At 45.4% G+C, this 16,693-nt stretch overlaps 1 long non-coding RNA gene across 1 annotated transcript in view; it reads right to left on the bottom strand.

Moving 5' to 3' along the window:
- Positions 1–5,833: 5,833 nt before the first annotated feature.
- Positions 5,834–16,693, bottom strand: part of LOC135176344 (uncharacterized) — a 68,436-nt gene continuing 57,576 nt past the window's right edge. Inside the window, exon 4 of the long non-coding RNA XR_010302610.1 lies at positions 5,834–6,094. This is a non-coding gene — a long non-coding RNA (uncharacterized LOC135176344). The remainder of the gene's footprint in view (positions 6,095–16,693) is intronic.

Here is a 16,693-nt window from a genome sequence, read left to right as displayed (position 1 = left end):
AATCAATGCTTTCATGGCAGTATTTGCCAGTTCGCTCACTACTGAACCACAGTCAGTTCAAACCTCAAAGCTGATCAGCACTCCACAGTTATGCTTCTGGCCCTGCAAAGCCTCAAGTAGCAGCATGTCTTAGATATTACCTGGAATGGCACCTCTTTTGTATGGAGTTGATTTCCTCAAGGGGCCTGCAGCTTTTCCTTCCCTGGAAAGGATTCAACTTTCATTGAAATAACTAAGAAAGAAAATTCTTAATGGAGACAAGACAGTGGTCTGATTCACTAAGTTAACCCTTTATCTACAAAGGGACTATGCACAGAGATACTTGGCACAGACATGCAATATATCCAGCTCCTGAAGGACAGTCCCCAAGTCTGAGTTTGGTATATCAGGTCTTCCCCAAAAGCAGGATCCACACATAAAGGTAAGGAAAAGCATCCTAGCCCATAAACCTAGAAAGAGAGGGGGTTGTTTTATATCCTACCTGCTTGCTGTTTGGCACCACACTGAGACACTTCCTAAGACCTGGTTTCAGCCCAGGACTAGAAAACTTGGAGCCTATATTTTCATATAATGAGCAAGAAATGGGACACAGTCTCAAGTTGTGCTGGGGAAAGTATAGGCTGGATATTAGGAGGAAGTTGTTGGCAGAGAGAGTGATTGGCATTGGAATGGGCTGCCCAGGGAGGTGGTGGAGGCATCGTCCCTGGAGGCGTTCAAGCAAAGCCTGGCTGAGGCACTTAGTGCCATGGTCTGGTTGACTGGCTAGGGCTGGGTGCTAGGTTGGACTGGATGATCTTGGAGGTCTCTTCCAACCTGCTTGATTCTATGATGTCTGAAATCACTGTTATGGGCCAAAAGAGATGCAATAGCACTACGCTGGATCCGGAGAGGTTCAAATCCATCTGTCCTTCACCTCATGGCAGTCCAACATGCATTTTCTCTCATCCAGAAGACCCACTACTAGGCTGTTGTGAAACTCTCTCATTTCCCTGTTGACATTATACCCTTTGCAGAAAGACATTTTGGAAAATGAACGTGCAGAAAATGAGACCAACCAATTTGGGGTTGATTTGACTCGACCACAAGGGAAGAAATTTGGATCATGATGTTTGCTTCCACAACAACAAATGTAAAGCCTCATCTCTTCCTCATTAATGATTGCATTTCTCCAAGACATTTGTGAGGATGAGTAAAATAAGACAAATTGCACCTCCTATGAAATTAGCACACAGCATATTCTATGGACTAAAATCTAGATACTAAAAACCTTACTTGTTTTTTGGCAAGAGCAGCAGTTTGAGATGCAAGAATGGCTTGGGTAAACACAGACGTTGTGTATGTTTATTTGCACGATGAAAGACTTTGCTTTGAAAAACAGAGCTAAGGACAGGACTTAGGGGGTCATTATGGATAATCGCCTCAATGTAAGCTGTCTGAACAATGCTGTGGCAAAAAGGACTAATGCGATTCTTAAAGGGGGTGGAGAAGAAAATGAGTATGAGGATTCCAGTACCTCTGAGCAGTGCTGCCAAGACCACTGCTGGTTATGGATCTGTGTCCTGGTACCTGCATTTTAAAGAGGAGTTAAAGACATTGGACAGAGTTCAAGTGAGTGTCACAAATTAAGTCTATAGCTTTAACGAACATGCCCAAGCCTTCTGACATGGCAGGTAAGGAGCTCAACATATGCAGTTCACTGAAGAGAAAGCACAGACATGTCTTCATCAGCCTGCATCAGTAACTGCACCTGGGAAAGGTATATGTGAGGAGCTTTGCAATCTGGCTGACAAAGACCCAGTGAATAAAAGCTGGAGCTAGATAAATTTAACCTTGAAATAAGGAGGAAATTCCCAGCAGTAATGAAAGAGAGGAACAGCTTATCAGGGGAGGTGGTGAAACCACTATCACCTGAAGCATTTTAGACAAAGACAGATGGCTCTGAAGATACACACCTTTAGCCTAGTTTCAGACTAAATCATTATGGTTATCCTTTTGAGGTCTGTAAACTGTGGCCCCTTAGTTCCCCTAGGCATATCTGTGTTTTCTCAGCCCTTAGTGAAACAGGACTGCCCACGCTGGACTCAAAGGGCTCACAAGATTTTCACGACGGCTCAAGTGGTGCTTGCAGAGGTTGTGACTGGCAAAGACACAGAGTTAGCACTGTGGGGCCACAGTGACCTCACAAGGAGAAGCGGCGATAGAGGCTAAACGTTCCTGACACTGATATGCGTGAGATGGAACCAGAGAGAGGCATCAGGTAGATGAACTATTGCTCCTTCTCAACATCAAACACAGTCTTTTAAGCTGCACCATACCTGTTCTAACAGATGCATCTATATTGCAGCCCTAGAAGCATCTATGTGTAACAAACCAGCATCCCACGGGAACCTTAAACAAATCAGCCTGCCATCCATGGAAGGCTGACTAAATGATTTTACAGGAAGTTTGGGTTTGTTGTATAATCTTAAATATGTTGTATTTTGTTTGAGGGTTTTTTTCCCCACTTTCACAGATCACTGAAGCAGATATATAAAAAGAGAGAAGAAAAAGTACTCACCTGAAATGAGGTTCTTAACCGAGCGTCCCCTGACAGTAACCGAGTGAATGCAGCGGCTCCAGGCTACACAAAGGTAAGCAAGACAAGACAAAATGCCATCACTTGAGCAAGACTGCTTGTCTCTGAACTCCAGCTCCCTCACACTCTTGTGACCTTGTTCTGTTACAAGAAGTCAGCCCTACAAATCTGCGAGGATTTTGATTGCAGGTGTGATCCATTCCTAAATTAGGCATGATCAATTGCCACAGCAGCAGGTGGCCATTAACTACTCTATTGTGCTAAACAAGAAGAAAGAAAAAGAAGAAAAACTGCAATGTTGTGTCTGGGGCAGAACTTCAAAAAAGTTTTGTGAGTGTAAAATGTTGTTCTCACATCACAGTAGAGAGTGCTCAATCCAGGTGAAGTTAAGAAATCTTTCCTTTACGTGCAGACCAAAACCATTTTGAAATGTTCCACTGCTTTATTCAAACTCACTCACACAGCAATTAGAAAGTGGAGCACACCACAGACATGCCACACCTGATCTCAGTATGCTTGCTGAAGGGAGCCACACTAGTGAGCTTCAATTGTTTCACAGTATCACACAGTATCATCAGGGTTGGAAGAGACCTCACAGATCATCAAGTCCAACCCTTTACCACAGAGCTCAAGGCCAGACCATGGCACCAAGTGCCACATCCAATCCTGCCTTGAACTGCTCCAGGGACGGTGACTCCACCACCTCCCCGGGCAGCCCATTCCAGTGTCCAATGACTCTCTCAGGGAAGAACTTTCTCCTCACCTCCAGCCTAAATCTCCCCTGGTGCAGCCTGAGGCTGTGTCCTCTTGTTCTGGTGCTGGCCACCTGAGAGAAGAGAGCAACCTCCCCCTGGCCACAACCACCCCTCAGGTAGTTGTAGACAGCAATGAGGTCACCCCTGAGCCTCCTCTTCTCCAGGCTAACCAATCCCAGCTCCCTCAGCCTCTCCTCATAGGGCTGTGCTCAAGGTCTCTCCCCAGCCTCGTTGCCCTTCTCTGGACACGCTCAAGCATCTCAACGTCCCTTTTAAACTGGGGGGCCCAGAACTGAACACAGTACTCCAGGTGTGGTCTAACCAGTGCAGAGTACAGGGGCAGAATGACCTCCCTGCTCCTGCTGGCCACACCATTCCTGATGCAGGCCAGGATGCCACTGGCTCTCTTGGCCACCTGGGCACACTGCTGGCTCATGTTCAGGCGGGTATCAATCAGCACCCCCAGATCCCTCTCTGTCTGGCTGCTCTCCAGCCACTCCGACCCCAGCCTGTATCTCTGCATGGGGTTGTTGTGGCCAAAGTGCAGCACCCTGCTATTGTTTCAAACGCTAGGAAGCACCAGGTCCTGTATGGTCACTCTGCTCATTCAGAGCCAAGGTTCCCCAACATTGCAGACACACAGGCTGCTCCTCCCATCCATCTTACAGCACACACTAGCACTTCTGCCACTGTCACTTGAGATGGCATTTGGAATTAAAGGCATCTTGCAGCCATAGTTATAAATGCAAGGCATGGAGCGGCAATCAGTTTAGATCAGAAACCTCAGTGGAAAAAAACGAGGTTCTTGACTCCATTCAGCAGATGAGATTAGACACATCAGTCCCACGGCATTGCCCGTAATTAAAGGCTCCATCTAGCAGCAAACAGCTGTGTAACTACTGCTGGCTGAACCTCAGTGCTTTGAAATGGGGTTAGGACGAAACAAAAGGAGAAGCGTCTGCAAGACAAGAAATACCTTAGTTTATTGGTGCCCTTCTGCAGTTCTTTCTGAGAATTCACTACTGCCAGCAGAAATGAAAGCATTACAAACAAAACAAAGGAATTCAAGACTAGAAGCAAGACAGCATCCTGTTACCCAACAAGCTATGTTTAGATCCTGCACCAAGCATTTATTCACTTGTTTTTTTCTATAACATTTCAGAAGCCTGATCTTGCCTACTAAAATCTATTCCACTGCCTTACCACCACAAGAGAACACTATGCCTCAGAGAGGATATACAAATAAAGAATTATCCAAAGAGATGGTGATATCTCCTTCAGTGTTTTTCTATGGTGCACATCGTTTCTCTGACTGAAAACTATTTGCAGATATGGACAAATAAAGGACAGCAACAAGAAAGAGTCATCCTGTGGGGAAGGTGCCATATGGTACACAAATCCCATTAAGAAGGTTTAATTAATTATATTAAAGCTTACAGACAAGCAGGAATAAAAGGGAGCCCAGTTCAGCTAGTCTCCAGATGCTGGTTTTGCTGACATTTCAGCCACACTGGAAATGAGAGATCCATCCTTTCTCCTGCTGGCAACCATTACATATGGCTGAAAGAAGGTGGAAAAACTCACAGCTACTATAAGCGAATAGCAGTAAGATAGGGCTGTGCATTACTTCTCACCAAAGTCACCAGCATCATAGAATCAGCCAGGTTGGAAGAGACCTCCAAGATCATCCAGTCCAACCTAGCACCCAGCCCTAGCCAATCAACCAGACCATGGCACTAAGTGCCTCAGCCAGGCTTTTATTGAACAACTCCAGGTGGTGACTCTACCACCTCCCTGGGCAGCCCATTCCAATGCCAATCACTCTCTCTGACAACAACTTCCTCCTAACATCCAGCCTATACTTCCTCTGGCACAACTTAAGACTGTGACCCCTTGTTCCTTGTTCTGTTGCTGCTTGTCTGGGAGAAGAGACCAACCCCACCTGGCAACAACCTGCTTTCAGGTAGTTGTAGACAGCAATGAGGTCCCCCCTGAGCCTCCTCTTCTCCAGGCTAAACACCCCCAGCTCCCTCAGCCTCTCCTCATAGGGTTTGTGCTCCAGGCCCCTCACCAGCTTTGTTGCCCTTCTCTGGACACATTCCAGCACCTCAACATCTCTCTTGAATTGAGGGGCCCAGAACTGGACACAGCACTCAAGGTGTGGTCTGACCAGTGCTGAGTACAGAGGCAGAATAACCTCCCTTGTCCTACTGGCCACACTGCTCCTGAGCCAGGCCAGGATGCCATTGGCTCCCTTGGCCACCTGGACACACTGCTGGCTCATCTTCACCCTACTATCTACCAGCACCCCGAGGTCCCTTTCCTCCTGGCTGCTTTCCAGCCACTCTGTCCCCAGCCTGTAGCGCTGCCTGGGGTTGTTGTGGCCAAAGTGCAGACCCCTGCAGTGTTTACATGCTAGCAGTCAGCCCTTTCTCACTTGCACTGACAGCTTTAGTCAGAGAAGCTGGTTCATATAGAATGCAGTGATGATATTTTCCCCATTTAAAATTTGTCTGCACCTTTTTTCAGAAGTAACCCACGATCCTGACAGAGCCATATGCCCAGAGTTGCAAACAGCATCACTATTCACAAAGCTATTTCTTTTTTTTTTTTCCTTTCTCTTTTTCTTTCTCCAGGTGATGAAAAATAACTTAACTGGGAGGTCTTCTCAAGCACAGTGTCTGTACTGTGACCGAGGGGTAGTGCCGGAGCTGCAATCTGCATTGATTCCCCACATCCCAGGCTGGATTTTCTTATCACTGTCCTGTTTGAAGCAACACAGAAAAGAGGCTGGTTAAGTACTGCCCCCAGCAATCAAAGCTAATGGCATAGAGGTGGCTTGTCAGAATTCAAGCAGTGGAAAAAATTACTCCCTGAATATGTACATTGTCTGTTCCATCAAGAGTGTAACTGAGTGTCTAGTTTGAGTTTATTAAATTCATGTATGGAAATAGCACCTAATTTAGAAACACAGGCTTTGGTTAAAGCTCTGATCACAAAGTTTGAAGCAGGTCTGAGGCCCAATTAAAAAAATAAAGCCCATGAAATTTAATCCACCTTTACCTTTTTGCTTCAATGTGACTCGTGTTAGCTTCCTAAAATTAGATTTTTAATCTCAGATTGGCATCCCTTTCTCTGCCACTCAAGTATCACAAACAGTGAGAAGATTATGGCCACTTATGTAGTATCTATTTTCCTATAATCCTTTTAGCACCATAAATGCTAAATATAGCATTCAGTTTAAATTAGCTTTAACCTCAAGTTGAACTCCAGTTAAGTACACAGGAACAGCCACTAAAAAAATAGTAATAAACCCCAAACACAAAAAGCACAACCTAGAAATATTCACACCTTTTAAGTTTAAAGGAGGGGGGGAAAAAGGGGTATTGAGCTGTTCAGTGCACATAAACAGATTGCATCAACAGTGGTGAATTTTCAGGGGTGAACAGTGGTTTCGTACATTTAGGACTTGTAAGCTATGTGTCTGCCACACAGGGGTAGATGGGTTACAGTTACTCACAAATAGCCTTAGCATAAGAAGAAACTGGGGCTGCTCATGCAGCTCCTTAATCTTGGCTATAGTTGAAAATGGTCAACAATGAATATTGAAGCATTTCTGTGCCTCAAAATCTCACTCATTTTACCCCAGACATTGCTTTGCAGGACCAATGAGACCTTCACAAGCAAAACTTAACTAGAGGAGGACTATCACAAGACCATTGTAAGTCACTAGTGAGAAGAGCTAGAACAGGCTTAAAACCTAGAACAGGAATGACTCCAGTAAAAGGACTGAAAGGAATCCTGCCTTTCACTTGGCAGTTGCTTTGGGAAGAAATACGTCCTTGGCATCAAAGCAAGGGGTTTGGGGAAGGCTGCTGGAGAGCAGAATTCTCTCACTGTTGCACAGAGATACTGATAACTGGCCCCAGGAAGCCAGTGCCAGATGCTGCTGCATGCATCCAGATTTACAGCTGGGGTACCAGGGCCAGGGCTCACTCCATGGACTTTAACTTAAACATTTACAGGCTAACAAATACATACATAACCTCTATGGGCTATTTCTGCCTCTGCAACAGCACTTACTCTGGACATACAATGCTTTTTATCAGCCATTTTGCCTGAGGAGCATAAGTGCAAATGAAGCCAAATAACTCAAATCATACTGAAGTAACCACCCGTGCAACACCCTTAAAGTTACAAGTTCATCTCAAAAGCTGTACTGGTTTTAATAAGCCTGCAATTTTCCCCAATGCCTTACCTGGCATTTTCTTGTATACCAGACAGTTACTCTGCCAAACCCTACCCTGGCATGGGAAATGTCATAGAAATGCAAATTAAAATATATCTGATGGTGTCTGCCTGTCCATTTCACGTCAGCTTGTTGGGGACAATTAAACAGATGCCTAAAGCTGAGCAGAAAAATGAGTACTCAGGAGCTCTTCCCACAGTGTATTCCTCCTTCACTTGGAGAGCTGCCACGCACACAGATTGTGATATTCTCAAATGTTCATTACTGAGATACACTCATCTGTTAAATACAGATGGGAAGGAGAGCGTAGATAGAGCTGGTCAAAAGAGAAATAATGAATCAGAAAGCATTCTTGACCTGGGATGACCACTACTGAAACAGGATGTGATCTTCTGTTTAAAGAGCTAGAAAATCCCAACAAAATAAAGAAGCACATTGGAACAAAAAAGTTATTAGGGGTCTGTACCAAAACCAGACTCAAACTGGCCATAAGTATGAAATCCAGATCCCTTATTACCAAATGGAATCCTCATGCTGCTTGCAGAATATTTTTCCTTAAGAAAAATGAAGTATTTTTTTCTGGATAAGCTGTACAGTAAAAGAGTGAACAAAATACTTTCATCATAATAAGATAGTAATCAAAACAGGAAATATTAGGAGGAAATAGAGAGTGATTTCCCATTGGAATGGGCTGCCCAGGGAGGTGGTGGAGGCACCGTCCCTGGAGGTGTTCAAGAAAAGCCTGGATGAGGCACTTAGTGCCATGGTCTGGTTGACTGGCTAGGGCTGGGTGCTAGGTTGGACTGGGTGATCTTGGAGGTCTCTTCCAACCTGGTTGATTCTATGATTCTAAATAGAAGCTCCAGGGGTTGGCTGGTCAGTTTGTGGAGCCTCCTGAAGCTAGACTGAGCACCTCATGGACCTCAGTTATCTGAGGGACATCCAATCTCACCGAGACACAAAGAAAGAAGCAGCACCACAGATGGGGGATACAAAGATGAAGGTCAAGGGCAGAATGGTAGCCTCTTCTCATAGAAGTAATTTTGTCAGTTTCCCTACATTACAATTTCCAAACATACTTAATGTACTTCAGTAATCTCATTGACCTAGGATCAAACTCCCTACAGCAGGTGGTGGACAAACATCTCAAGTAGGTTCCATGCTGTAGAAAAAGAAGTCATCTGGGTTTCATAACCTGGGCCCTTTGGAATGAAGTGCTTCTGTTTACATCAATTCTGCATAACTTTGAAAACCTGCTCACTGATACTTTTAAAGAGATTAGCAAGTTAAGCAATTATCTGTGTTTTCATTTCCTCATGGAGTACAGGTTAATTTAATCTTCTTAGTCTCTGAAATGACACTATAAGGCACAGCTTTAGTATGAAATAGTATATCACTATAGATAAAGGAGGCTGAAAAAGGTTTACTCTCCTCTTTTTTTTCCCCTCAAAAACTTCATCATAACTACAGTTTCTATCATTTGTTTCAGGGACACCTAGAACTAATTCCACACAAAAAAGAAAAGAAAGCCCAAACTTTGAGATCAAACAGTCAGATGGTCCTTTGCCAGCAGTCGATACTACTATATTTCTTCAGAGCAAAGGCTTATCTGCTAGATGTGATTAGTGGGCTCATCTTTTGTCTGTCCTCAGGCATGTAGCAACCATCTTGTGTCACGAGGAACACAGACTCCTGAGGTGCCTTTGCTTTTGCTACTCTTTTAACTACAAATTCTATGAATAATATTATAGAATCATATAATCATAGAATCAGTCAGGGCTGGAAGGGACCACAGGGATCATCTACTTCCAACCCCCTTGCCATGGGCAGGGTCACCTCACACTAGATCAGGCTGGCCAAAGGCAGATCTATTCACATAGATGTCTACTTTTTGCAAGCTGACATTAATTAATTAATTAATTAATCCATCCATCCATCCTTTCCAGTATAGGCTGGATGTTAGAAGGAAGTTCTTCACAGAGTGATTTGCCATTGGAATGGGCTGCCCAGGGAGGTGGTGGAGTCACCATCCCTGGAGGTGTTCAAGCAAAGCCTGGATGAGGCACTTAGTGCCATGGTCTAGTTGACTGGCTAGGGCTGGGTGCTAGGTTGGACTGGATGATCTTGGAGGTCTCTTCCAACCTGGTTGATCCTATGATTCTATGATTATGCAAATGGAGACACTCCCTGTCATAGTGAAGAGTCAGAAGGTGTTTTTCCAAGTTAAGAAAACAATACAGCTGCGACAAGTGTGACAGTGGCAGGAATTGTTTGCCGTAGTAAATCAGAGGGGCTATGGGTTGCAGAGGGCAACTATGACCAAGGCACGGTGGTGACCTCCCATAAGCTATATCCATGTCTACCCAGGGGAAGCCCTCAAGCTATGCTGGTGTAATGGTACCCACTGCTCCTTGATGTATCCATATTGATATTACAGCCTCTGAGAAAACAAATAGTTTGTCACTACTTGCACAACCATTCATAAGGGACATGGAAATAATTAACACTGACCAGAACTGGCATGCAAACGAAAACTCTTCTTCCCTCCAAGTCAAATTATCTTTATTTGGTCCTGTGTAACCATTACCAGAGAACACTGAAATGGCAAATTTCCATTCTAGAGACAAAGTAAATGCTCATATGCCAACTTACCACACCCTGCACCCACAGATAGAAAAGCTGCACAGCTGGTACACACCTGAGGTTGCTCTATGGCATTGCAACAGCCTTAGTGGGCTCCAAGGAAACTTCAGTGAATCATTTTTTTTCTTAGATAGTTCCTGTCATATAAAGCTTTCCAACAGGAAAGTACAAGAAAAGTGTTTCTTTAACACTGCTCTAGAATTTTAGGCTTAGCTGAAGGCTAGGTATCTCCTAACATTCTCAACACTGCCAGTACTCTGGCTTTTTCAGTTATTGTTTTTACCACGGAATAATGGGATAGACCAATTCCACACTAGCTTTCTTATCCCTCTTCCCTCAAGACAGCACTGAAATCAAGCTGATAGGACATTGATTTTATTTGCAATGTAACAACTGATCTAAGTGTTGAGGGGTAACTGGTCTAATTTCTGCAGGGGGCTACTAGGTCCCATTGGTGGCTCACAGCCTCAAACCTCTTCTGGCTATCTTTTCCAGAGGCTGGGAGGTTGCTGCCAGCAGGGCTGAGTGGGCATATTGCCACTAAGACTAAGCACAAAGAGCACAAATAACACACACACACACAATTTATGCAGATTCATCTTGTTGAATTCATCCTACAACTCCCTTAAGTATTGCTGACGGAAGACCAAGTGGCAGGAGCATACATGGCAGCAGCCAAAGGGCGTGCAGACATTTGAACGTCTCAGCCTGTGCTCATGGCAGTGCTGTGCCATGACACAGCTGGGAAAATTAAAATCATTACCTTGCCATTTCTTGGTTTTGCTTTTTCTGAACAGTCAACACCTATCATTACAGTAAGGGGGTTCACACAGCCCATAGCCCCCATTCATCTGGCAGGTGTGTAGAGCACTCCAGGGTACCTATTCAGATGCAACCTGCCAAAGCTGGTTAGCAAGGTCTTTTCACACAGCCCCTCGGGACAGGTTTACCACACTCGGTGAAAGGATTTGCACCTTTTATCCACACACCGCAGCAGAAAGAGATACTTCTCCCAAAGGCTGCATGGCACCTGATTGCCCACAATGTTGTTTGTGAACATCATTGTTTGTTCAGCACAACTGGCTGAGTAGCATTGGCCAAATACACCAATAGAAAAGCCCTTCTCTCCTACCATGGCATTTCTGGAGGGGGAAGACATCAACAGCTTCTCTTGCTGTTTGTCTTCCATGCTGTTCCTTGCTCCAGAAGCATGATCATGTAGGGATGTGAGCTAAAGACAGGAAGCTGTATCCACCCAACTATTCCAAACTCAGGGTACCTTCCTTCCCTAGGAGCAAACACCATCCTCCAAGTCACAGTATCACAGTATCATCAGGGTTGGAAGAGACCTCACAGATCATCAAGTCCAACCCTTTACCACAGAGCTCAAGGCTAGACCATGGCACCAAGTGCCACGTCCAATCCTGCCTTGAACAGCTCCAGGGACGGTGACTCCACCACCTCCCCGGGCAGCCCATTCCAGTGTCCAATGACTCTCTCAGTGAAGAACTCCTAGAGACTTCACTAACCAGTGGAACCACTTCCACCTAATGATAAAATAGAATTAATTTCTTCAATAGACTGTTTCTAGTGAAAGCAAAGTGCTGGACAGAGAACAGTCATTACATCACTTGCTGAAGGGATCTGGTGTCCTCAGCATCGCTTAGTCCATTTAATACAGTGACCTGTCTCCATTACTGAATTGATTTGGCATATGAATGTTTACTGAGTGCATTTAAACTAATGGCTGATAAAGCAGCTTATGTGACTTTAATCTAGCTTTTCCACCCAGTCATTTGTGGAATGACTGAAAAGGAAACAAGAAACTGGGTCAAAACTTCCACTGACAGACACTGCAAATAGTATGATGTGGCCACAGCGTGTGCAATTACACGGACAGCTCTGTGGCTGGTTCATTACCCTTACACCACTTGTCCCATAGCTGAGCATTTCCACAGGCCACTCAACTAGAGTCACAGGCACCCTCTCTGTGAGCAGATAGATAGCAGACAAGACCCATACAGGCTGCACTTTACAAAATGAATTTCATCCTCTGAAGTGAAAAATAGAAATCCAGCCACCAGCCCCTTTCCTCAGGGAGAAAGGGGAAATGTCACTTGAGAGGACAGGCTCAGCCACGTGTCTCATTCCTCTGTGCTCTCTCTCAAGGGTTTTGACTATCATTAAGCACTGAAGCAAAAGGAATACTGGTCACTGAAAGACACTTTCAAGAGCCTGCTGCAATGTGCAGAGACTAGCCCAGCTCTGATCACAGATGACCTGATTTACTGAGCAGCTGATTGTTCTGTGTCACTGTGTGGTGCCATTTTCCCTTAGAGAAAATAACATTGATCACTTACAAGACACTAAGATCTGTTGATCTGTTATTACATACATCCATGTCATATTATTTCCCTTTCCAAGGTCTTCCATATTTTTCTTCAGTGATTAAACACGCCACACCAAGAATCAAATTGGTGCTTTCAACCCCAAAGTGTTGCACAATGGCTTTTGTTCCAGCACATGACAAAAACTAACCAAGAGACAGCAAACAGTCTTTGCAACAGCAACTATTTTCTTCACCTGATGCATAACACCTGACTTGCTGATGACTTCCCCAGCTTGCGTGCTGCAGGCTCATTAACTCGGATGTCTAACACAGGATCACATTTAGGTATAGTCTGACACCCTTAACTCCTTTACAGGTCATTTTCCAGGCATTGAAAGTATTGCTTAAAATATGATCAATAAACTGACATCAAGTCCACTTAAAATTAGCTTTATCAGAGCCTTCTGATACTGATTTATCCTTACCAACACTAGCAGGGGCAATGCTTCAAAATCAGAGACAAAAACACAAGTCCAAGACATTCTCCTATGAGAGAACTGGCACTGGCAACTCCATCAAATGTCTCCACCTGCACGTTTCCACATTGCCAGGAGCTGGGGCTGCTCTCACAGTCATGGATTCTCCATGGCTGTACTGCTGCATCACAACAGCCAAGCAACACAGTTTGAGAGCCCCTGCTCAGACTGCAGAGTTGGTGATGTGAGTTATAAACACAGGAAAATAAACCAGAAAAGAATACATAACACACACAGAGTTCTGGTTCCTGGGGAATTGATGCCCACTTTTGTTTCCTGAAGAAAACTCTATTCCATCAGTGTGACTCCAAAGGTGAAGAGTCAGCTCCCATGACCAGTCACAGAAGGAAAAGAAATAATCTCACCCTGGGGATAATCAAGTTAGCTCAGCCCAGCAGACACTGCAGATCTAAGAACAGGCGCAGCATAGAATCATAGAATCAACCAGGTTGGAAGAGACCTCCAAGATCATCCAGTCCAACCTATCACCCAGCCCTAACCAATCAACTAGACCATGGCACCAAGTGCCTCATCCAGTCTTTTCTTGAAGACCCCCAGGACAGTGCCAGCATGATGTGGCCAGAGCTCTTTATGAAAGCCATCTTCACTCCTGGGTGTTTGGAGCCTTACTCTGGGTAGGGGTCTCCACTTTTCTGGATATCTCACCTTTCCACAGCAATGGCAGCACCTGGCTGTTGCTGGAGCTTTCAAACTACAGAAGGAACCTGCATGATCTACTTCAACCACAAGATCCACCTGGCAGTGGATTTCCGAGTGATGGCTACATACCCCAGGTTGCCTCTGGACTTTAACCACCTGAGGAGTGTGATAACCTCCAAAATAGACGCCCTGACGTGTCTGACTGAGGGGCAGAAAATCAGAGTGATGTATAAATAACAAGCTGCGCTTCCCACCTGTGCTCGGCTTTGGCACAGACCCCAGGCGCCAACTCGCGCCCTCTACTGGTCAAGCGCAGAAACAGCTCTCCCCGTGTCACCGCCTGCTCAAAGACGTGCCACAGAGTCAGCGCCACATGCACTGCACCAAGTATTTCCTGACTCGATGCTTACATACAAAACTGGGAGACGGAAAGGTCACTCACTGCTGTGCCTCCTCTTAAATACCCGCCTGAACATGAGCCAGCAGTGTGCCCAGGTGGCCAAGAGAGCCAGTGGCATCCTGGCCTGCATCAGGAATGGTGTGGTCAGCAGGAGCAGGGAGGTCATTCTGCCCCTGTACTCTGCCCTGGTTAGACCACACCTTGAGTGCTGTGTTCAGTTCTGGGGCCCCCAGTTTAGGAGGGACATTGAGATGCTTGAGCGTGTCCAGAGAAGGGCGACGAGGCTGGGGAGAGGCCTTGAGCACAGCCCTACGAGGAGAGGCTGAGGGAGCTGGAATTGGTTAGCCTGGAGAAGAGGAGGCTCAGGGGAGACCTTATTGCTGTCTACAACTACCTGAGGGGTGGTTGTGGCCAGGAGGAGGTTGCTCTCTTCTCTCAGGTGGACAGCGCCAGAACAAGAGGACACAGCCTCAGGCTGCGCCAGGGGAGATTTAGGCTGGAGGTGAGGAGAAAGTTCTTCCCTGAGAGAGTCATTGGACACTGGAATGGGCTGCCCAGGGAGGTGGTGGAGTCGCCGTCCCTGGAGCTGTTCAAGGCAGGATTGGACGTGGCACTTGGTGCCATGGTGTGGCCTTGAGCTCTGTGGTAAAGGGTTGGACCTGATGATCTGTGGGGTTTCTTCCAACCTTGGTGATACTGTGAAATAGTAATAATACTTTCTGAAAGAAAGCTGCTGAATACAGATCATTTGTCCAGGACTGATAATGATCATTTGTCCAGGACTGACAAAACAAAGTGGCAGAAAGGGAAGCAACGAGAAGGGAAAGCCACAAATCTCTGTGATAACTATTTCTTCACTTTTAAAAGTTGCTTCGAGGAGCTCTCAGCAGGGGGTTACTGTCATTTTCTTCAGTTTTCACTGAAGTTCTGATGGAGGTATGGGCTGCTTCTGCTGGATTTTGAATTAAAGTAGACTATATGATTCCTGCAGAAATCAGCCACCCATTCAGAAGGCATGGAAAGGGAGAGTGAATAAGTAAGAGGAGAACAAAGAGGTGTTAATTACAAAGAAGACTTCTGAAAACATAAACAGTATTTTGGAAGAAGACCAAGACACAGATGTGCATCTCAGACTGCATCTACAAACCAGTCCAAACATTTAAAGCCCTGGCTGGCCCTTTCGTTCAGATATTCACCTGAGGAGCCCAGCCACAGCTCAGCTTCTGATTTATTTTAGACTCAGAGGATAGAGCTGACTATATCAAGTCAGAAAGAGGTTCATAGCCTGGTCTCTTCAGGCCAGTGGCCATTGGCAGCACACTTCACTGTAGCTTAATCTGCTCTAAGCAGCCCAGACACAGCAGCTGCCATTTGCTTTGTGCTCTTGTGAAAATGCTGTGGATTTCACTGTGCAATCTGGATTTGACAAACTGGGAGCAAATAAAGGCAGCTGATGATTATAATCAAGCATCTGGGCAGACAGCTCTTAATGGAAACAAACTCTGCCAGAAGAAATGTATTTTTAAGACTCATGTATGGGTTTGCTGCTCACTAAACATCATTGGAACAACATCCATCTCCTGCATATCTCCACTGACATCATCTTAATGCATTACTGATGTTACAATGGAAAGGGGGAAAGAGATAATGCCACAACCAAAGTAGTATCTCCACTGATCATAAAACATAGCACACTCATCCTTAGAAAGAGGAAAGCCTTATGATGACCTTCATGAGTGTTTAGAGAATACAAAACCAGGAATTCCACATACAAAACTTCTATTGAAGCCAGTAATGTCAAGGTAATTCCTACATGAGGGAGATTTAGAGAATCACAGATTCACAGAATGGGTTGGGTTGGAAGGAACCTTAAAGATCGTTTATTTCCAACCCACAGGCAGGGACACCTTCCAGTAGATCAGGGTGCTCGAAGCCTCATCCAGGCTGTTCTTGAATGTGTCCAGGGAGGGATCATCCATGACCTCCCTAGGAAACCCGACCCAGTGTCTGACCACCTTTACTACGAAGAATGTATTTCTAATATCTAGTCTAAACGTACCCTCCTCAAGCTTCAATCCATCCCCTCTCATTGTATAACTACAGGCTCTTGTAAAAAGTCCCTTTCCAGCTCTCTTGTAGGCCCCTTTCAGGCACTGGAAGGCTGCTATAAGGTCTCACCCAGAGCCTTCTTATCTCCAGGCTGAACGGCACCAGCTCTTGTAACCTGTCCCCATAGCAGAGGTGCTCCAGCCCTCTGATCACAGAATCACAGAGCTCGGAAGTGACCTCCAGAGATCATCGAGTCCAACCTCCCTGCCAGTGCAGGATCCCCTAGGGTAGCTCAAACAGGAATCCATCCAGGCAGGTTTTGAAAGTCTCCAGAGAAGGAGACTGCACAACCTCTCTGGGCACCCTGTCACCCTCACTGCAAAGAAGTTTCTCCTCATGTTGAGGTGAAGCCTTCTGTGTTCCAGTTCATAGCCCTTGCTCCTTGTCTTATTGCTGCAGATCACCAAAAAAAGACTGGCCCCATCCACTAGACGCCC

Source organism: Pogoniulus pusillus, chromosome 6 (genome assembly GCF_015220805.1).
Source record: "Pogoniulus pusillus isolate bPogPus1 chromosome 6, bPogPus1.pri, whole genome shotgun sequence".
Lineage (NCBI taxonomy): Eukaryota > Metazoa > Chordata > Aves > Piciformes > Lybiidae > Pogoniulus > Pogoniulus pusillus.
The sequence above is the reverse complement of the archived record's forward strand: the minus strand, read 5'-3'. Positions and strand labels throughout refer to the sequence as shown.